Here is a 20,224-nt window from a genome sequence, read left to right as displayed (position 1 = left end):
TTTTATTTTTCTCTACCTCGTGGATTATTTCTCTCCTAGTAGGAGATAATGAATTTGACATTTGGGTTGCCATAATTAGGGGTAATAAATAAATAAATCTACCGTTCTACATTGTTAACGAAGTAAACGAGGATTTTATTGAACTGAACAGAACTTAAAGAACTTACTTTTGAAAATTATAATTAATCACACAATTATTGTACGCGATATTCTTCGAAATACACCAACATAACATTTTCATTAACTTGTGAAACACGTTTTGTTTGACACCACTCTTTAAAATTTAAATAAATTTTATTGTACTAATGTTTTGATTTTTCAGACAAGAGGTCGTTAGCGGCCACGCTTTTTACTGCCTCTCGTATGTCTGGAGGAGTGCACTATCCATATTTATTTAACAGAAATTAGCGAAACACGCAAAATGCGACTTACAAATAATGTAATGTCAAAGTCACAGCCCTCTTGTAAAAGTACCAACCTATCATAAGTATACTTAAAATCGTTAAAATCGTGTTTTCTAACGATATTTAAATATGTGTTAAAACAGTTCATCTGCTAGTAGTGAATAAAATAATACAAAGCGATCAAAAATGAGTGACCGTCGAGTCACCTTTGGAAATTTTGTTTACAAGGGAAATCGTACTTAACTTGTACTTCCAAAGGCGACTCGACAGTCACTCATTTTTGATCGCCCGATATATAAACCACGGTAGGGAAGACTTTTCATCGCCTCGCTTCTTATTTCCCTCGACGCGAAGCGTCTCGGGAAATAATACCGCTCGGCTAAGAAAATCAACGTCTCTGCCTTGGTGTATAATTACTATTATTTCATCAATTTATCTTGATGGACTTATACTGCTAATATAATAATGCACTAAATGTATCATCAGATGTTTTTAGTTTTTTTGGGAAAACATGTCCAAAATTGAATCATTAACCGAGAGGTTGTTCAATATGCCTGTACGAAAGCATGACATTGGGTTGCGAATCCTCGAGTTGACAGCCCTAATTTCTTTTTCCTTTACGCAATCAAAACGAACGAAGTGGCGTAATATGGGCATCGCCGACCCCGGTGAGGAAGAATTGGCGCTAAAAACGAATGGGAGAAATTCATCACGGAAAACTCGCTCCTAGAATGATTCTTCTCTGGAAGATTCGCCCCTTGACGATTCGCACCCGGAAAGTTTACTCTCGGAAAATTTTCACTATTGCTAAATTTTCGTGAGGGGTGAATTTTCCATGACCGGATTTTACTGGGGATAAATATACGCAAACGATTCTTCAATTAATGAATATTCTGGGGCAACCTTCGAGGTCGTATTTCCCAGGTTGAGTTTTCCAACGCGGGGAGTACCTATTTACTGAATAGTCCTGATTATGTCCTGATCATGGTATAATAAAAATGTCCTGATCAAATATACAAGTTGCTGAAAGTGTATTTTCTGTTTCCTATATCTTGGTCCTATAGATTTAAAAACGAATTACAAAAATTGCTAAATGTTGCATGGACTAAATTTGACGGTGCAATCTGCCATTTTGAGCTATTATACCAAAAGGGCGTTTGGTGTTTGGACAGAGTTTGTCCGGGACGAGTATTCTGAAGGGTCACTCTGGCATGAAAATGGAATTTTAGTATTTGCTTTTGGTTGTTCTTTTCATTATGAGACTGCACTATTTGAAACGGGCTACGCATAGCAGTTATGTCAAAGACGAGATCAATCCTTTGGGATCCAATTTTCCTGACCATGAATTTTCCTTTGAGAAAGAGGTCCGTGAAGTTGGAGGTACAAGATTCAAGATTTATTTCTCCTGTTTCAATATAATTGTAATACATAGATACAAGTCATACATTAGTTCTAATGTAAAAATAAATGTAAATATAAAAATTTCGTACGACATAAAGCGTGAAGGTTTGACAGCGCTTTCTTTCCGTTCTCGAGGAACGGATGGACTCACGGACGGATAAAACCATAACATTAAAAGAATTTCTTTAGAAAAATTCTCCTTAAAACCAGTATAGCAACCAATTTGAATTTTTTAAAATAAAGGGGGTTTTGAGAGGTGTTAAACAAAATTGTCGTTCCTTCAAGGGAGGTAAATAGGATGACAATATTTACATTATGGTCTAATATTTGGTAAATTTCAAATTTAGTGGGCATCGATAACAGTTTTAAAATTATATGAGTAGGTATAACGGTACTTTGCTCAGGGAAAGTTCTGGGGAACGTGGGAATATATTTCGGCAGTTGACCTGGGGTGCTATATTTCGGTAGTTGGCAGGGCTAACCATCAGAAAAAGGTCTGTTTAAACAAGTCTGTCATAGTCATGTTAATCGATCTGTTTCTGTTAATCTGACCTGCTTCCATTGAATGCATCATCTTAACGTACAACCTTAACCAAGATAGTGGGTCCAGCATTTAAGATGTTGGGTTTAACATACAAGATGAGTTTAGCATCCAAGATGGATCCAGCATCCAAGATGTCGGTGCCATTATCCAAGATGACGTGTACTTTCGAGGCCAATTACCGAAATACACCTGGCCCAACCTCCTAAATACCTACCCCGGATCAACAACCAAATCACTCCACAAAATATGTATTATACGGTAAAAATTGGCACGAAATGAGCACAAAATTATGACATTACGGCACTTTGATTTTGACGAATTGGAGGTGCGGATCAAGGATTTGGAATACCTTCGTTACGGCTTCAGCACAAAATTTGTATTATATGGCAAAAATTTGGCATACAATGAGCACAAAATTATACCATGCCAATATAGTGGAATATTTTCATGTCGTGCCTCCAACTTCACGGACCTTTGGGCGAGTTACACGCGAGAAATCTCCCGGAGTGAATCATCCTGAGGGGAATTTTTAGGAGATGTGAATCATTTCCGTACGAGAAATGTAGGCGCATTATATTTGAGGGAACAATTTTACGTTAATTAAATTTGGTGTACGAAAAAAAACTAAAATTTTCCCTTTCTCTTAAAAAAAATGGCACGAAATAAAAAAAAAGTTTCAACACGATAATAAGCCCACAACGGTTCGCTATATTCAAAATTTAACCCATCAAAGTCCACAAATTCAAGAAGATTTGAAAACAGTAGCCGTTTTACCACCTTCGATACAGTCATCTTATAAGCAGTTTGTTCCATTGTATCGTAAAGCTGTCCATCAGGAATCCGTCGGCAAATGTAAATTTCAAGATCGTGTGACTAGTTTATTTACACAAAATCGTCCTGAAACCTTTATTTTCATGACTACTTTGTGTCAGGAAAGTTTAATTTCCATGACAGAGGCAGACCAGTCTACCTTTCCTGCCGCCTGTCACTTTACCGGCCGCATCTGTCACTTTACCGGCCACTCCTATCACTTTTCCTGCCGCACCTGTCTCATTGGTAATGTCTGTACCTAATGACTCCTGTCATCACTGACAGATTGACATTAATCAAAAGTTCTATATGGAAATTGAAATTTTATATTGAAATGCGATTTTATGTAAAATTTAATACAAAACTCGTCAGTAAAATCACACTACTAGACTCGTAAATTAACGTACTCGGCCCCAAAGGGGGCTTTGTACTTCAATATGTCCTCGCTAGTAATGTGTCCTTTTCCTGACTTCTATGTAAATAACTATTGTATATAACGATAAAGCCCCAAAAATACTGTTGTTGTAGGTACATTTTTACCACCCACCACTTGAGCACTATCCGCCGGGGTGGAGGGGGCACCTATGATACCTAGTTGTATTGAGAAACACATGAAACTATTAAAATAGTAAAAACTTTGGTAGGATTTAAATCCGATTTCGATTTTAATTCCACTGACATATAAATGGTTCCAATTTTTGTGTAAATGAAATATTGTAAATATTTTCATAATTAGTATATGTGATTAAATAAGGGCCTATTTAGTCCAATCCAATTAGCTTCAAAAGTAGTCTAAATTGGATGTTGTCACTTCACTCAACGAGATCAAGTGTATTCTACGAGTATGTAAAAAGTCCGCTGAATCATAGTCCCCCTTGAAACTCCTGGAACATATTGTTATAAACAAAAAACGAAGAAAAAATGGGAAAATGTTTTTTTTCGCATTTGACTTAAATTATCTGGTTAACTATTGCTCTAAGGAGAACATTTTCAAATGCGATTGTGTTTTAGGGAAAAGTATAAAAAAAAGAATCCCGAAAATTAACAATCTGTTTTTACCCTGGTTTTTACTAAGTAAAATTCATCCGATCTTTTAAAAAATCCGTATTTGGTCACTTCTTTTGATGACAAAACAGTATGACAAACCCGATCACCGTAGAGGTATCTATCATAGTCATTGGTTAATTAAATAAACACATTAAAAAAAAGATGCTTTGTCTTTCACACTGGGCGACTCAAGTTTTTTTACAGTTAGTGAAGCCTAAAACAACCTTTTCGATTCTAAACAAATTTCTATTCATTTTTTCCCTCAGAGCAATAATTAACGAGATAATTGAAATCAAATGCGCAAAGAAACGACATTTTGCCATTTTTTCTTAGATTTTTGTTTATAACAATATGTTCCGGAAGTTCCGGCTATGGGGACTATGATTTTCGGATTTAGCGGATTTTTTACATAGGATACGCTTGGTTTCGTTCAGTGAAATGACAACATCCAGTCCAAACAGTCACTTGCCGGGACTAATTGGCAGGGAAGTAAATTTCGTAGTCATTTTCTTGAAAATTTAATGTCTGTTCGTTTAATAAAAGTTTTCTAGTGAAAAGGTCACTTAAGATTATTAAAAATCACAGGTATTTGTAATAGTGAAATTAATAATAATAATAATGTTTATTTACGGAAAAGAAATCTCCTTGTACTTAAATACTAAAAAGGATTCTCGTAAATGAATGGAATGAACGATGGATGGCGAAAATCCAATACGAGAGAATGAGAATTACAAACGTTCCTGATACGCTTTGGCTTTAATGAAGAATGAAGTACATAATTTTTGCTGACATTGCATATATAAAACAATGGCACATTTCTGACGGAATGGGAGGGCACAAAAAAATTTATTAAACTCCGCAAATCTGGTACAGTCTATCGTATTATTAACGAGCCATATAAAACATGTAGCCAAGAATTTACGCCGTGTAGCTAGGTTAATTAGCCCAAGGTAGCTACCATTATCACATAGCGAATTTGGCAAGTAAAGCTTCATAAATTTAATAAACGACAGTATGTGTGATGGTACATGGGATCCCAGACGACGGTACAATACTCAAGCTGACCAGTGAGATGTACAATAGCTTCAGTGTGTTGTCATTTTTAAAATCCTTGCCATATCTTTTAATGCATCCAATAATATAGCCAAAAGTCTTATTGTCAAGGTAAACGTCAAGATCTTTGACTACATTAAGGGTGTAACTTATGTTTATCTCATTGCTAGAAAGTACAAAGAAATAACAAGTTGGAATTGTTACTACTTCTTAGCCAAGAAACTGCACTCGTACTGAATTCAAAGATCAAGTAAAAAGGGAAAGGAGCCGTTTTTCAATTAGTTTTGCTTTTATGTTATGATAGCCGGATATGATTTTGAAAATTTTGATTGGTAGTATTCAGTACGAAAGTGGAAATTACGGTAGAAAACGAATTAAGGGACACCCTTGCAATACGAAAGCCTATGAGTTAACAGAAAAAAGGAAAAAATGTCAAAGTACATCATTACATGTTTTTCAGACGTATTTGCATTTTCCTAATTTCAACCTCTATTGGCCATTAAAACGGCGAATAAGCGATTTAGCCGGAAATCAGAGTACTTACAGAAAGACGGATATCAGATTTTGTTTGATTCGGATTCCTGGTGCTCTAAAACGTATATTTACGTCAAAAAAGTGGGGGAGGGTCATTTTTTACCGCAATGCAATACCTCCCTTACTAACGTCCGGGTGCCAAAAAGGAGGTCGATATACCTTGTCTTAAATTTTAAAGAGAATGGAACACCCTTCTAATCGTAACTTGTTTTATCGAGTGTAAATAGTGCTTGAGAAATTAGGAAAAAATTTATGTCAGTTAACGCATTTAACAAAGGAAATTGTTTGATAATAATACGCATTTCGTGATGCACTTAGGTAGGCAGTATACCTAACATTTTAAGTTTTAAAGTAAGTCCCCTAACGAGTTACAAATGACAAAAATCTTTAATTAAAATTATGAAATAAATTGGAATTGGTAGATAGTTTAAACCGAGGTTTAAACAAACTGTAAGAACGATAATCGACAATGCAAAGTTTTGCGACGTGTGTGAAAATTTAATCTTAGGTATACTGTATTTCTTTTCATATTAGTTTTCAAAATTTCAAGTTATAATTTGATTTTTATTAGACTCTTAAAATTTATTGCAATTTAATAGTATATTATATACCGCGGGACTGAAGTAGTACTTTTAATCCCGAAGGTAAAGTTTATGGCCCGACCGAAGGGAGGGCCATAATTTACCTGAGGGATTAAGACCACTACTTCAGTCGCAAGGTATATACGATATTTTTCGAACTTCCGAAACTGAAACACTTAATATGTATGGAGTTAGAGAACGCGTTCTTTCAAAAAATCGCTGCCATTGCTAGTGTCATAATTTGGTGGTGGGTGACAACGGTGTATTTGATATTCATAAAAAGCAGCCAAAGTAGGTAAAAAATTGATACCACGGAAATCCAAAAAACTATATGAGCAGCAGTACGATGCGTTTTTGAAGTAGTGCCGCATACAAAATGTGGAACAACCTACTGAAATTGCCTTGTTAGTAATTTCATCCTTCCGGAATTTTCGTCCACATTTAATCCCGGCGGGACAAAAAGTGACACTTTAGTACTTGTCATAATGGAGTGAAGTTGTCACTTTAGTCTCGGAAGTACGAAAAGATTATTTTTGGAGGGGCGCATATTTTTCGGTGTGCCTAGGGGCGCAAACAATTTAAACCCGCTACTGGGTACGGGTAACCTACTTTCGTCGCAGATTTTGTCTGGTTTTTTGAAGAATATCTAAATTGGAGCACTGTATAGGTACAGTGTTGGCACTGATGGTTACAAAAACAGCCTTAACCATGATAAATCAAAAGCGTTTGAGATAGTGATTCGTCATAGTAATTCGTCATTCAACAGGTTGAAAGATTTGTATGTTGCGTCACGACATGGACACATACATATTTCGAAACTGTACTTTCGAGCCTGAGAAGCTACCCAAATTAACGGCTGCAGTAGTCGGTACTCTACTCTTAAACACCTGGTCAGAAAGTTCTGTGATAAAAAAATAAGCAGATTAAATAATTCAAAAATGTGCTCTTTTTCAGAGCTACAAATATTGACAACGTGTATTAAAAGCACCTTTGGTAACTAATCCATATGTACATGTATGAATTCAACATTTGGCGTTATCAGTTACCTCCAATTACGGTATTTCCATTTACACGTGTCATTCTATTCCGACTCATTCATATCTAAAACTTTAGAATTTGACTACAGGTGCTATCTCATTTTAATTCTCCTTGACGGACAAATGTCATTTGGGGCGAAGAGAGAAAATATTTTATCTTTTGTAGCAAGTTTTTGTACAAAGAATCTTGCTGGACGTTGTGACGTGATTGGCCGATATAAATGTAAATTGCTTGGGAAAATGATTACTTGTGGCCTTGTGGGATACCACTTTTGTTCGTTCAAAATTTAAAACGCAGTCTCATGGGGGACGTTAGGTTTATGCAAGTGCAATAAATTTCCATGGTTCGTATTGGAAGATGAAAAAGTAACTAAAACTACGGGAACATCGGAAGTCCACTTTCAAGCCCCACAATTAAATTTTATTGTGAGGTCATATCCAAGATTTAGAATGGCCAGAGCTCTTATGTGGCGATTTATTTTTTTCTATACACTAACATTATTTGAGAATTGTCGTCGATTACATTTGAACGTGAACAGGCTCGGAGTGAAGGAGAGGGGCTAGAGGAAAATTTACCCCCAGCAGCAAATGATTTTGGGACATTATTAGAGTCATGAATTTTGTTTCGTTAATCTGCACCCTGCACATCCGAAAGTTCAACACTCGCACAAATTTCAGGCTGTTGGCAAGTTTTTGTTTTAAATGTGAGCTAAATTCTGCCTCTGTATTTCGGACTACTTTTAACAATAATTGTTCATGGCAAGCACTTTTAAATATCCAAAGGCTTTTATTGCTCGAGGCTTCACAATTCACATAGGAAATAGATTGCAATCCACAATAAATTGCATGCAAGATAATCAAAGAAAACCTAAATGCCCTGCTATAAACTGTAACGAAAAAATGGTATTATGAATATTACGATAATTACGATTAAGTGAAACAAATTTGTCTCATATTTCATTTAAACGACCGTCATCAATAATCATTTTTTTTAATTGTAACTTATGCTTACAGCCACTGACGTATTGATTGATGTTGATTTATGTAATATTTGTGACGCCCTTTCGGTGTAGTTTGGAAATTGAAATAGTACACTTGATTTATTTTTGCATGCACTAATAAAAATTCTATGTGCATTGACAAACGATCACTAAACCACCCACAAAACATAGGGACTAACAAAGCCTTTACAATAAATAATATTTTTTCACGTCTATTACGAAAATTTCTATATTTACTTAAATTTTATTAATTTGAGACAATAAGTTAACCGACTCAAATATTCCAAAGAATTAATTAACAAATTTTTAATGAACACCTGATGTAATTCTGGATACGAAATAGAACAATTTACCATGAACACTTTGGGTTTGAATAAACACAAAACTAACCAATTACAGATGAAACAAATGTATTCGACATAAATCAATCCAATATACGTAGCTGAATGAAATAATGGCGCTCAGAGGGACAATAAATAAAAATAAAAATAAATAAATCTATCAATAGAACAATCAAAAGAATTGAAAGAAGTCTTAATTTCCTTAAATCGTTAATCATCCAAAAAAACATACAACGCACCAAAACATTACTAACCGGTGAAAGACACAGTTTATGCCAGGCAACAAACGAATACGTGATGTTGAGAGTAAGAAATGCAAGGCATTGAATCACAAGTGATACAAACGAAAGTCTACACCCTTTTGCTTCTTTCGTAAACATTGAAATGCATAATTTGTCATTTTCTTTAGTAACGTAGGTTAAAAAATGGGATATCTCTTTTTTCTCCGCCGCTTTCTTTAAATCGTGTGCCAGAATTAATTAATTCATGAAAATAAAAGTCTAATTTCAAAGAAAGAATGAAATCAATTCAACTAAATCCGCAAAAGTGCCCTTTTGGTATTTCCAACATTGGTGAATTATTAATCTGGTTTTAGGACAAATAAAATGCAGTGCAGTGCAGAAAAGCCCTTTTGGAAACCTAAACTATCCATTCATCAGCGAAGTCCCAGGGTACGGCCTCGCACCACAAAACCATGTCACTCCTTTGTTACGTAACCGGGGAAATTCCCAGGCCCCGACATTGCACGGGGAAATCGTCTTCACCGAGACCGCGGCTTTGGTGCAAAATTCAAGATGTGCACGTTCTGTTTAATAATTGACACACTGAGTTCAATTACAAACGTGTATTAATAATATAAAGACTAATTTTATAACACTAATTAACGCATGCTCTTTATACGTTACCATATAAATAACAACGACGAGTATCGTATGCCACCATACACAACAGCGCATTTTGTCCCACTTCTACTTACATTCTGTCATTGTAATTCGCGCGGGGGGGGGGTCATTTCTGGTACTGTCGCCAAATACGTTGCGTGATAATTTTATTTTGCCTATTTATACTTATCTACAAGATAAATTTAAATAGTTTGTTTAAATTTTATCATTAAGATAATTTTAAATTGGCAGAATAAAATTATCTACAAGATAAAAAATATTCATTTTTATTATCTTGTTGATAAAAATAATTCATATTTGATAAAATAAAATAATTATTTTTATCATAATGATAATTTTAAATCATTTTTTATGTTGTTGATAATTTTAAACAGCAAAATTTAATTATCAACAAGGTCAATTTAATTCTTCCACCATTTACGATTATCTTAGATAATTTTAAATGGCAACCTTTGCAAGTCATAGCGAGATGGAAATACGCTGTTTTATAGGGAAAAAGAGAGAAAGGCAGCGCACGGCGCCATTTAATTTTATCTCAGATAATTTTAAATGGCGGAATGGAATTAAAATTATCAACAAGATAAAAAAAATGATTTGAAATTAGAATTAAGATAAAAATAATGATTTAAAATTATCATTAAGATAAAATTAATTATTTAATTTTATCATTAAGATAATAGAAATTCGGGCAAAACTTTTAAGATTATATTATTATTGCACATTAAATGTTAAAACGGCGTTCCATATGCCATGGTGTTTGTGTTCACCCTTCCCCGAAACGGCCCAATTGATCTTTATGAATTTTTTATATGTTTAGTAGGTATGAGAATAGGTCGTAATAGTATGTTTCATACCTCCAAGTGATTATATAGTCCCCGGGTGTATGAAGTGAGACAACGCCAATTTTAGTCTTCGCTCCTTGGTCTACTTTGATTTTTTGAGGTTGTATTGTTCAACTATATTTTTTTAGGAAATTCAAAAAAGTTACTGTTCAAAATGGAAGGTAATGACCGTGCAGAAAATTTTAAAACGTTCCTAGATATCATAGATATAAAAAAAAACAAATAACACTTACTCATAGGAACGTTTTAAGCTCTACCAAGTGGTGTCCACAGAATTTTACTACGACGTTTCGTCTTTGAGAAAAAAGTACACTTTGGATTGAGTAGTATTTTTTATTACGAATACAAGGATGTATAGTACAATATGTGTCTTTATAGGTATGCCATTTAAACCAACCGTCAATCAAATATTTTGACATCTTGTCAACGCATACTACACCAAAATGTTAAAAATTTAATAACAAACCTTTTTTCTTACTTAAGTAATAAACAATTTTTGCTGTACATCAACAATTTTGCTTTGGTAAATTTTGTTTCATTAATCTATATGCAAGAATCCTCTAACCCTGCCACCAAAAAAAAGCTTGAGTGAACAAAATGTGGATCTAGCTGTCCTGCCAGATTTAGATTAGGAACATTCTGTAGCGAAGACGAAAATGATTGTTCTACCACTGATTTAAAGCCTCTCACCCCTGAGGCCGCAGTAGATCATGAAAAAAATTCACAGGAGGATGGAAGAGATGTGCGAGAATTATAGATTGGAATTAACAAAACAATTGCGTACTATTAGTGCCGTATCGACAGTATCCGCAACTTTTCCATAACCTATCGATTGCGGCCGAGTACGGTACAATCATCACTTGATGCGACACTGCTGTTTTTTCTACTTGAACGAAACTGGCAACTTCATATCCATATACAAAACATAAACATTTCCAATGCCAAAAACTTGCTATTCTAACGCAGCGAATTCAGAAAAATCCAATGAAGTCGCTTTTTATCAACCTTGCAGCGAAATAATTAATGAAACGTAAAAATAGAGAATCGAGCATAATTGTATTTAATATTAAAGAATCGAATTTAGTACTAACTGCTTGTTATTACTAATTCAATATTGACTTCTACCATGCCTTTTTCAATCGATTTTCTGAGGGTTTAGTTTGATATTGTCTGAATTTGGAAAGCCCTCTAGACTATCGCTCCAAAAAGTTGATAGATGACTGTAAGGTTCGTTGTGACTAGAAAATCTCAAAACATAGCACAGTAAAAACTGAATTTATAATAAAATCATCCCTCTCCCTTAGATTTTGCTAGAAGTTCGTTTTGCTCGGCGTTTTGTGAATATTTTCAGAAAAGCGCTGAGGCGTTATTGAAATTTTACTTGCTACCACGACCAAGGTTTCCACACGCGTTCGGTTTTTGTCACAGGCTTCTCATGGAATGGTTCGATTATTACAAAACAAGGTTTTATATTTCATGTTAGCTTATTGAAAGAAGTCGTCGGTTAATTTGGAAGTTTAAAATTGCTTGATTGTCTTTCCGGCTTTCCACAAGGATCTTGGCAGGTGTATGTATTTTCCAAAATTAGTAGGTACCTACATTTACTGTTCCAAAATATGGAATAAAATAATATGGCGTAAATCCGAAAGGACATACTTTTTGTAAGTTTTCAGCGAAAATGTCACTTCCCCAATCTCGATCAACATTTCATATTAATTAGACGTGATACATTGCAAATGTAACTTTACACTGGTCGTTGTAATTGGTTTTGCACCAAAGATTAATTACTCTTTGTGTGCAGCTTGTTAATTAAATTGCAATAAAACGTCAAGCGCCTGTATCTGCACTAGGAAAATTAGTCAAATTCAACAATACGTGCTGTACTATTGTTATTTTCAAGCAGAATCTGTTAAGGGAAAACGTCAGATGCTACGAAACTCCTATTGTAAGAGACGTTTCCATGTTTTTTTCCGGAACGCGAAAATAAATCTTACATTTTCCTACTGTGCACCTCTCTTCCATTTGTTATTTTAACAATGATTGATGTATTATTGATCTTTGAAACTAGCATAAATATTAGGACACATTTTGATATTCGAGTGGTTCGTGTCCTACATCTTTCTATGATTTCGTAGACGACGAGCTCGCGTGTAAAGAAAAGCTTCAGTGCTTTATTCAATTGAAAGGTCATATGCAGCCCCCACTTTGATTGCCGTTCGCCCTTTATCTAATTTAGTAAACCCATAAAAGAGCAAAGGTGTTATGTCTCAAAAATAAAAGTTCTTCATATATGTTTGTGTGAGAAGAGTGCTATAAAGTGGAAATGCCAGTCGTTTCATTTCTTTACGGTTATACCTATTTCCTCTTGTTATTAGGAAAGTTTGCGGAATAAAAAATGTACTTTATCAAATACGAGAGCAACATACTTTAGCAATGAAAAGTGAAGTGGTCATTCTTTTATTTACGTAAGGGTATCCCATGATTGTTTTTCTGTATTTTTTCTTCAGATTTCTCGATCAGTCCAAGAATTAAGGAATTGAAATGCAACCAGATTAATTAATTACCATTAGAACCAAGGTACAATGCAGGATACTAACTTTAACAATATTGCTATATTCCCACACTTCGTCAAATTGCTACCAACTAGTGAAAACTTAGTAGGTAACCGAGTGTTGTCATTAGATGTTAAGTACTCTATGGTAATAAAGTTATAACAAAACACTACATCTAAAATTACACGCATTAGGCCCAGGCACCCGGACCCAAATGAAATATCGGTTCCGGTTCTGTTTATATTTAAGCGAAAATATTTGTAACGGTTCAGTTCTGCTTTCGGTTCTAAAAAAACTGTTCGGTTCTGATCATTTTTTCAATCCATAACGGTTCTTTTCAGTTCTAGTCTTTTAGAAAATATGGCATTAAAAAAATTCATTATAATAACGCGTGATATTTTAATTAATAGGTGTGAAAAAGAAGTAAAAAGTCACGAATACCAAAACGTGACGTATCGTCATTTATTAATAAAAAAACAGGAAAAATACACAAAAACTTATGTAAAAAAATCATGTATGGAGTATTGATTTTTATTTTTATTTTCTAAAACCTCGCCTCTCGTTTTATCACAGTAGTGGTTAAATTATCGCCACCGCCAACCCTACTGCCTTCAATTTCGACACCTTATTAAAAATTTATAATCCACTGATGGCAATCATAGAGTAATAATATTTTATCAATTGTCAACTTCCAATAACCTGTTAAGAACCGTAAAAAAACAAAAAGAACAAAAAAATTATAAGGACTCCATTTCCATTTCTAAGGGTTTCGCCCTAAGACGAGTAACTTTAGCGCATGTTCCATGTATTGATCACTAGTTCCCAAGAGGTCACAGAACGGACATAATTATGTGTCAGTCTAATTGTCAAGATTTTTCTTGACATCTGTTATTAAAATTTCAAAAAAAATCTCTATAAATAAAAAATTTGACAGTTGCACAGTTTGCGCATGAGCACATCTGATGTTTACAATATGCGATATGTTTATCTTTACTAGAGACATCTATGGTTGAAATTTAAAAACTCTATAAATAGGAAAGCTGACATTGCGCAGTTTAATCGTCAAGATTCTCCGTGGCGCAGGTGCCAGAGCTATACGCTACTGAATGCAAAACGAACTTAACTCTTTTTTAAGTAGACTAAAAGAAAACTCTCACTTTCCCATAAACGTTTCTATTAACGCACGCGTTTGTAGAGACCTGCATACTAACAGTATTTCTTGTCTTTTTTGCCATTTTAATGTTAGTTTTTTTATTGCTGATAAAAAATTGTTATCGGATAAGAATTAATTGGTTCCGCGACAAACAATGTCACGTGCGACATAAGCAGTGCAGGTGTTTTATCAGTTCTGGCGACGGTGAGGGTTAATAACGATGTTGAATTTATTAGAGAAAATGGATTTTGCTTAGATAGAATGAAGAGAATGAACGCTGTCTCGAGTTATTTTGAAAGAGAGCTAAATGTATTTGACGCTAATTTTGGTACCGGGCAATTTAAAAAAAAGAAACGTAATTGCTCTCATGTTAGTAAAATAATGCGGAAACAAGTATAATGTTGTATGAAAAGTGTTTACGCATGCAATTTCGAGTTTAAAAAACATTGTATTATCAAGTACGACGAAATAATTGGTGTAATACAAGAGAAGTAGTACCATTCGAGCAGCCAGAAAGTGTTATTGCCTTCCATCCAGTTAAAGGTGTGATTAAAAATTTCATCCAAAATGTAGTTGCAAAAATCGAACATTGGAATTAGAAAAAAAGCCACACGCTCACTTTTTTTCAAATATGCAATCCTAGAATCATATTAGGTATATAAATATATAAAATATATACATAGGTACAAGTTATTTTGGCGTAAAATTAATGTTACTGCATAAGGTAATTAAAACGCCAACAATTTTTAGCTAACGACCTACAATTTAAATTCTGAGTGACTTCATTTTACATTATTGTTGCAATTTTTAGCGTAATCCGTTGAAATATTTCAGAGACACGCGAATAATTAATTACGTACGTCAACCTATTTTATTTTGCTCACGAGCCTGGAATAATACCAAGTTCCTCGTGCCTCAAGTTGAAAATCAAATTGTGTTATCATTATTAGGTAATTAAAAAAGGCCTTTACACAATTTTGAGCAATTTAAAGTGGAAGTTTTCTTGAAACTTCCCCGAGATAAAAAGAAAGGGCTTATTGCAGTAATTTGCGAAAAAAAGTTAATTAAACTTTTTCCATTCAAAAACGCAAATTTTCCAATTTTGTGAAGTTATTAAAAGCGTGCAATTCGTATTTAGACGTCATTTCTCGTCGATGTAGTTGTCGCGAAATGCGATGTTTAGCAAATTGGACAATTACGGCGAGCTATTCGTACAAATGTGAAAAAGGCTTTCCCTGACGTATAGCTCGAACGTTACTGTTTTGTGAAAGTGCGTCCTGAATTAGTAATAAACCCGTACTGTAGCATTACTGTGCCGTATTAAATATTAAAGTTCTGAAATATATTGTGAATAAATCTAATATTAATATTATCGTACCTTGTTTAGTATATACTAAATAAAAACTGACAAAAAGATGCAAGTGAATAACAGACGAGGGCCACTTGCTTTGCTTGGTATAAGCTGTGTCGGAGAAAAAGAAGGAAAAGACCTCCCGACAAAGGTAGTTCCCAAGAAATCTGATTTAAGTTTTAAATCGATTTCGTTTTATTGGACTTTCTTAGACCCATTTGCTCAAAATAAACTTGCTATTCATCTGAATTATTCATCATCTTTAAATCGATTTGGAGTTTACTTTGACCGACACCACCTTGCTCAGAGGATTTTGGATGGTTAGCCATGAGATTCGCTTCAACATGGCGGTTCCGTTTGGAATAGACTGAAAATTACACCTGACTGATTAATTTGAAGTAAGCTACAAAGAAAAAATGAAAACGATTGGATAACTGGAATTGATTCAAATGTATACAACGAGCTGGTTTGGTTCCTTATAATCGAAAACGTAATTTGGTAATAAAAATGCGTGCCATCCATCTTCTTTATTAGATAATTAATATAATATAATAATTAGGAGTTCGAAGTAAACAGAGAAGCATACGCGATCGATGGCACACGCCACTTAAAAATTGTAATGTCTACCACCCCTCTTTCCGCCATGAGCTATAGGTAACATTCTAAATCGAAATCATCAAAATATAAAAAAAAACACAAAGCGATATAAAATTCATGAATTTACCCTTTGATGTTTTTATTATTTGATACTTCTTTGAATGTACCTCCACACAATTAAATCGAAAAAATGCCTTTCGAACAATGGATGCGTATTTTAGATATGTTGTGTAAAATTTGTATTTAGTTTCGTTTGTCTAAAAATCGTCATTTTTGTTGCATTTTGTAATTTATTTTTTGCTCGTAATTCACTTTCAGATTACGAGGACAGTGAGCAATACAAGTTATCCAAGGGATCTGCATATATGACGATCGTCTTGTGAAAAAGAATGTGTTAAGATCGATCTGCAAATATTAGACCGCGTATATAAACACCAAAATATTAGTATTGCTGATATTATTGTGGGAGGAAGTCACATCAGCTTAAGAAAGACATTGCCATCTCCTTACCTGTGTGTGTGTGTGGACCCGAAATCTCCTCTAGTTGTCGAAACAGATGCTTCAGATGTTGCTATCTCTGCAGTCACAAAATGGGCGTCCCGTAGCTTTCTTTACCAGAACTCTTGCCGAAAGTGAAAAGGCGTACCCTGAAAATAGAAGAAGAAGCTACTGTTATTACTGAGAGTATTAAAAAATGATTGTTATGCAATCGACATTTCAAACTTGTTACTGATCCGGACTATACTACAAAACTTTATTTTATAGCTGAATAATCATTGTAAAGCTCCTGACAATACAGAATTTAATTTAGACGTCAAAAATAGCAAGATTAGGTTCTGTCGTCGCGGTCGTTTCCATAGAAACAGAATTGTCATATGTCCTGAACGTCATTTTACATTGTGCCCCGCATCCCATTTTAAAAAAGAATAACAAATGTCATTAGAATGCATAATCATCTGTTTCACTTTATCTACCCTCATGGTTAATTAAAGTGGTCACTTTACCTGCTCTCATTGTTAAAGAGCGACTTAGCCTGCTAATTCAAACGTGCTATAACATAAAGATTGATTATATGTGTGGCTAGATATGTATTGGTTCAGATAATTTAGTTTATATTTAAAGAATGAGATGGCCATTTCATGTTAGATTACATTAAAAGGTTCTAGACATGGTTATGATTCCTTCTCAGAGATTTGAATAAAATTCAGGATCTCTCCATAGAATAATAATTGAAAGTTGCTTACAAAAAGTACACGACATATTTCGGAACTAGATCTAGTTCCATTTTCAAGTGTATAAATTATCACAACTCAATACATGCTAGCCTTGTCTCAGATCGTCCCGGAAAACAATTTTTCTTATAGAACGTGGCCTGTAGAATCCATAATTTCAAACAGTTCCAAGATTGGGCTACTAGTTCAAAAGTTACAGCCCTTCGAATTTTCTTTCGAAATTGGTTTCTAGTCTATAACTTTTGATTGAGAAGTCTGATCGAAAAAGTACAAATTGTTTGTAAAAAAGGAAGGTTTATATACTGCCTTTTTTTGCCCCGAAGAAAAAATTGTCTCAGATCGTCCCAGAAAAAAATTTTTCTTATAGAACGTGGCCTGGTAAAAAAGGAAGGTTATAAGTAGCCAAAAACACGAAATAATTAGGCCTAAATCATCACACCAAAGGGAAATAATTTATAGGTGAATAACGGGCGAACAAAAATGAGTTGCTGTCGAGTCGCCTTTGGAAGTTCCATGTAAACAAAACTTTCAAAGGCGACTCGACAGCAACTCATTTTTGATCGCATGGTATAAACAATGACAAATTACTCCGAAGGATACAAAAGTGTAAATTTGAAAGGGGCCCTCATTAGAAACAAAGCGTGGAACGCCCCGATGAACCACGATTATAACGTGGTGAAAAGCAGGGTATTTAAACGAATTTAGGTTAAATGATGAAAGGAATGGCGAAACAACGCAGGGTAGACAATACAGTGAGTTTTTTTTAAATGCGAACATAGGAGTTTGCATGCAATGTAATTTCCCTATGTTCGATTTAAAAAAAAACACATCAATATATGAGATGTGCGCGGTTCACATTCCCAAAACGGGCAATTTGTGTGACTATGAACAGCAACTCATAGTCTTTATGATGAAGAGCACTCGGTAAGATTCTTTTAATTAAGCCATGTGAGGCCATAGCAACTTTAGGATAAATTTTTCTTAAACTTACGATAACTTGACTTCACATGGCACGCGCTGACATCACAATTCATTGTGAACCAACCTTGAATTATTTGTAGGTCATGTGCACCTGGTATTCTACTAATTTGATTTATTCAATACATAAATGAAGAAAATAAGAAAATAAATAACGCAAACAATTACAATAAATGTTCGAAGTGCCCTCCTTGACATTCTAAGCAATAACCTAACCGATTTCGTAATTAAATTGAACGGCGGTATTTTTAAAAATGTGACAGCTGTCAATTGTATCTACTACTCATTTGAACTACTCAATAGATTGATGTGTTTTTTTTTAAATCGAACATAGGGAAATTACATTGCATACAAACTCCTATGTTCGCATTTAAAAAAAATTCACTGTATAAGTAATGCCATTGATACTTATTCAATTCAATTCCAACCTATCGAAATATCGAAAATTTACTAATAATATACAGTACAATAATGTCGTTGACCAGCCCAGGAACGACTTTATGTCTACTGATCTATATACATAATTTCCAAAACATTGAGCAAAGGGCCTTTGTTGGTAGTGTAAAGAATTTCAAAATCTGAATTCACATAAAATTCATGGCCAGTATTGTGGAGGTGTTCGGCAAAAATTGATCTACTACCTAACAGTGGCCTGATAGGGAATGGGGATGTCAGGTTAGAGTGATAATTCAGACACCAGAACGGTCAAGAGGTGCTTTTTGAGACCGGAGTATTGGTGAAGCTCCTGTAATATAATGATCTCATGGTTGTTAAAAACAATAGAACGAACTTTTTAGAGAAAATCTGGAAGGAGTTAGTACTTAACTTAACAAATCCTGGGCTATCAATGAAATCCAATACTTTAGAGACGTAGTCCGTTTCGTTCTAAATCACAATTATCTTTGTCAGTTTTAGTACAAAGCAAATGAACAATTTGGCTAACGATATCAAATGTTTGTCTCTGAGGGGCGTAATGAATATTATAATCCTGAAGGACTAATGGTTTGAACTTTCAATAACATGTCATTCTTGGGTTTCGTGGAACAAATAATGGCATCACTGAAGGCGGTGAGTTTTTGAATTATCCTTAATTGAATGGATCGATGGTTAAGGACTTTATTCAGTAGATCCAACTCTTCCTTATTAGATTTGCGATTACTCAGGTGAACAGGATGAAAATTATGGTTTGAAAACTTCTTACAAGAGGTAACATTATTGAAGTTATTAAATTTGGATCTAAGGGTAGCAGTTTAGAGAAAAATTATTTACTAAAAGAGTCGACATTATCCTTTGTTCTAGTTTCTGTGGAAATCCCGCGGTGGTAAAGATGCTGCGAATTGTAAATTAGGTCGTAAAGCAAAATGTTGAAAAGGTCCCTTTCGCGTTTTTATTTTAAAAAGTTTCTAATAAAAATCTACGTATTGTGAAAATTCATTGTACTAAAGGAAAGCGCTTTGCGGAAATATTTAGATTGTTTCTCAATATACAGTAAACGGCCATTTAGTATTTAATTTTGCTGGCGAGGTGGAAAAGAATTTTAGAAATTTTGTAGAAATTTTCAGACAGCGGCAGAGGGAAAACTTTACAGTCACCCAAACCATCAGAAAAGGCAAAAAGACTAAAAACATTAGTAAATATTAAGCTAGCAGATGGCAAACCATAATTCAATCTATTTTGGTACAGTTCAGCTTTTAAAAACTTATCAAAAGAAGGGAAGCTTTAACCCTTTATTGCAGCAGAGGCTGTTCGAAAGGTTTGGGATTTTTTCAATTCATTTTTGATCTTCTCATGAAAATAAAAAAACAGTTGGAGCTTTATTTTTTGGAAAGGCTAAAAAAATTTGAGTTTTGAAATGTTTATGAAA

General features: G+C 34.3%; 1 protein-coding gene and 1 long non-coding RNA gene across 3 annotated transcripts in view; one reads left to right on the top strand and one right to left on the bottom strand.

The window, feature by feature from the left end:
* The window catches only part of LOC116176933, a 213,897-nt gene that overhangs the window by 104,155 nt on the left and 89,518 nt on the right, over positions 1-20,224 (bottom strand). For both annotated transcript variants that reach the window (XR_004146559.1, XR_004146558.1), the window contains exon 3: positions 16,661-16,797. This is a non-coding gene — a long non-coding RNA (uncharacterized LOC116176933). The remainder of the gene's footprint in view (positions 1-16,660; positions 16,798-20,224) is intronic.
* Positions 1-20,224, top strand: part of LOC116176928 (chondroadherin-like protein) — a 95,994-nt gene that overhangs the window by 46,631 nt on the left and 29,139 nt on the right. The window lies entirely within an intron of this gene.

The sequence above is a fragment of the Photinus pyralis genome, unplaced genomic scaffold (genome assembly GCF_008802855.1).
Source record: "Photinus pyralis isolate 1611_PpyrPB1 unplaced genomic scaffold, Ppyr1.3 Ppyr1.4_LG7, whole genome shotgun sequence".
Classification (NCBI taxonomy): Eukaryota; Metazoa; Arthropoda; class Insecta; order Coleoptera; family Lampyridae; genus Photinus; species Photinus pyralis.
The sequence above is the reverse complement of the archived record's forward strand: the minus strand, read 5'-3'. Positions and strand labels throughout refer to the sequence as shown.